The sequence below is a fragment of the Macrobrachium nipponense genome, chromosome 3 (genome assembly GCF_015104395.2).
Source record: "Macrobrachium nipponense isolate FS-2020 chromosome 3, ASM1510439v2, whole genome shotgun sequence".
In the NCBI taxonomy this organism is placed as follows: Eukaryota; Metazoa; Arthropoda; class Malacostraca; order Decapoda; family Palaemonidae; genus Macrobrachium; species Macrobrachium nipponense.
The window spans coordinates 63961959-63965272 of NC_087202.1; positions in this window are offsets into that span (position 1 = coordinate 63961959).

A 3314-nucleotide genomic window follows, 5' to 3' on the forward strand; every position below is an offset into this window, starting at 1 on the left:
GAATAAAGGAGATCGTTTAGAAGAATTGGATAATTAAGTGTGTTTGTATGGTGCTTTTACGTTGCATGGAACCAGTGGTTATTCAACAACGGGACCAACGGCTTTACGTGACTTCCGAACCACGTCGAGAGTGAACTTCTTTCTATCAAGAGAAATACAGATATCTCGCTCCTTAATGGAATGGCCGAGAATCGAACCCGCGACCACCGAGGTGGGACGCCAGCACCATACCAACCACGCCACTGAGGCTTAGTACTAAGTAAAGGGCACAAGCTAAAAAGTATATATAAAAAACCTCTACACAACTTTAAGAAATTGCCTCTAAATAATAACAAGACAGAAAACACGCCCGGTTGAATAAACAAACAATATAAGATAAGATAAAACAGTCCACACACACACACACGCACACACACACAAACACGATTTGGGGGAAAAAAAAGTGTAGAAACAGGACCTTCAAAAACAAAGAAGCGCTTTTCCTGCGGAGAGAGCAAACAAATATCGCCATTCAAGATAGTTTTAGATGACGAAAAATTTCATGATAAACAGTAGCAGTGCGAAAGTAAGGACTAAGGATTTTTTTTTTTTTTCAGCAAATTAGTTCAAAATTCCAAAAGTGCCTCTTCCAGAACTGTGTCACTTTCTGTTCAAAATAGCAACCCTAGTATGAGATTATTCTAAATGGTAGGAAAGCTTTACAAAAAGGAAATGGCCTATGTACGTGCAACACAGAAAATATTAAGCAACAGAAGGTATGCAATATCATATTTTTAATGGATAACCTCTTGATACTGATTAGTCACAAGAGGAATAACCCTGTATATCGAATAACAAATCCACAGTACGCTCATGAAAGCGACAGATCACAAATTTCAAAACATTAATTACAAAATCAAGCCGGCCAAGGAATAAGATGGGCGTTGGAGGGGGCGGGGGGAAAGGGTTGTAAAAACATTACAATTCCGGTCACATTTAAAAATGAAAGTTGTGCTATACCTTATATTGAGGGAACACTAACAATCGGTAGTCAGAGGTCAGCTATCCTAATGATGGTCAGATAGTTAGGGTAGTCTCCACTTTGGAGGGTGCCGATCGTAAAAAATATTTGCCAAAAATACACTAATCAAGACAGGCTAATGAAATTTTCAGGCATTATTAGCACTATAATAATGCATATTCTCTGTGAGTTTTATCATCCTACAGGGAAAATTAATGATTTTATGAAAAAAAATGTGAAAAAACGGAAATTTCCGGGCCCCTCGTACTGAAGGTTATTTGGTGATTGGTGAGAAACTACAGTCTTGAATAGAAATTCGGTCTGACAAAATGTTGGTATATCCACCTGGAACATGCACAAAAAAAATTATCAAAATAGAACAGTAAATAAGCACGTTATAACAAAAAAAAGAGCAACAACTTCGTAAGTTCAGCGAAAGCCCCGCCGAAAAATCAGACTATAGCTAGGAAGAAATATTCAGGAAAAATTCAAATCTCGATTTAGGGACAAAACCTTTTGAGAGTTTGTAGTTATTATGTCACTTGATAGCCTAAAACATCTAAAAATTATATTATTTAGGACAATCAAAGAAAACCCCCTCCCCCCTTTTTTTTTTTGGGGGGGGGGGGTTTCTTTGATTGTCCTAAATAATATAATTTTTAGATGTTTTAGGCTATCAAGTGACATAATAAATACAAACTCTCAAAAGGTTTTGTCCCTAAATCGAGATTTGAATTTTTCCTGAATATTTCTTCCTAGCTATAGTCTGATTTTCCGGCGGGGCTTTCGCTGAACTTACCTGAAGTTGTTGCTCTTTTTTTTGTTATAACGTGCTTATTTACTGTTCTATTTTGATAATTCTTTTTTGTGCATGTTCCAGGTGGATATACCAACATTCTGTCAGACCGAATTTCTATTCAAGACTGTAGTTTCTCACCTATCACCAAATAACCTTCAGTACGAGGGGCCCGGAATTTTTGCATTTTTTCACATTTTTTTTCATAAAATCATTAATTTTCCCTGTAGGATGATAAAACTCACAGAGAATATGCGATATTATAGTGTTAATAATGCCTGAAAATTTCATTAGCCTGTCTTGATTAGTGTATTTTTGGCAAATATTTTTACGATTTTTTACAATCGGGACCCCTCCAAAGTGGAGCCTACCCTAATAAAAAATGAACACCGAACTTATTGGTATTTTTTATAAAAGAAAAAAATATCTAAATGATTCAAAAACCTCATAGGAATAAAATACTCAGGAAAAAAAATTGCAATATAAAACAAGTCTCTCCCAACATAGGGCCACTCACAAATACTTCAAAATCAATATCTTCAAAAAAAAAAAAAAAAAAAAAAAAAAAAACTGGGACTTGTTGGTGAAAACTCCGCTATCAAACTTTTATTTGGAACTTCGGCTGTCGACAATCGCTCCAATTTCCTCAGTAGAAAGAAACTTCTCTAGTGGCATACTTCTAACTAGATTTTTATTTATTTTCCATCTAATGCACCTACCTTGCTGCTTTCTGACATATTTTGTCCTCTTTAGTATGGACAATTCATTCATTCTGTGAAATTATTTTCAGCACTTTTTCTATTTTTCGTAGCATTTCTTTGGACCTGAGCCACCTGTATGGCAACCTCTTTCTTTTTCTGCCTCGAGATGTCCAGCAATTTCTCTCGGGCCATATTCATTTCGTCTTTTACTTCCTCCGAAAAATAATATCGAGTGTTGCTCCAAAACCTCAAAACGTGCCATCTCTCTCTCTCTCTCTCTCTCTCTCTCTCTCTGTTTATATATATATATATATATATATATATATATATATATATATATATATATATATATATATATATATATTATATGGGTTATACTATATATATATATATATATATATATATATATATATATACCCATATATGTATATATATATATATATATATATATATATATATATATATATATATATATATATATAATATAATATATTGGGTCTGTCACATCAGTATATCAAAAAGGCTACCCACACTAAGGTGCCTGGGCAACACACCAAACATCCCTGACAATATTCGTTTTTTAATTAAAATATAATATAAAAACAATAATGTTCCCATCTAGAGGCAAGTATTTTGATGAAAACGTTTTTTATGAAAATATATATGTATTTCTGAATAAAACTATTGAGAAAAACAAGAAGTCAAACATTCATGAATATGTATCTGCTGACAAATGTGAAGGGGAACAACAAAGATAAAAAGAGACGAAAAGAAAGCTGACTAAAAGGTGAAAGCATCCAACCTTCAAGATAAATAA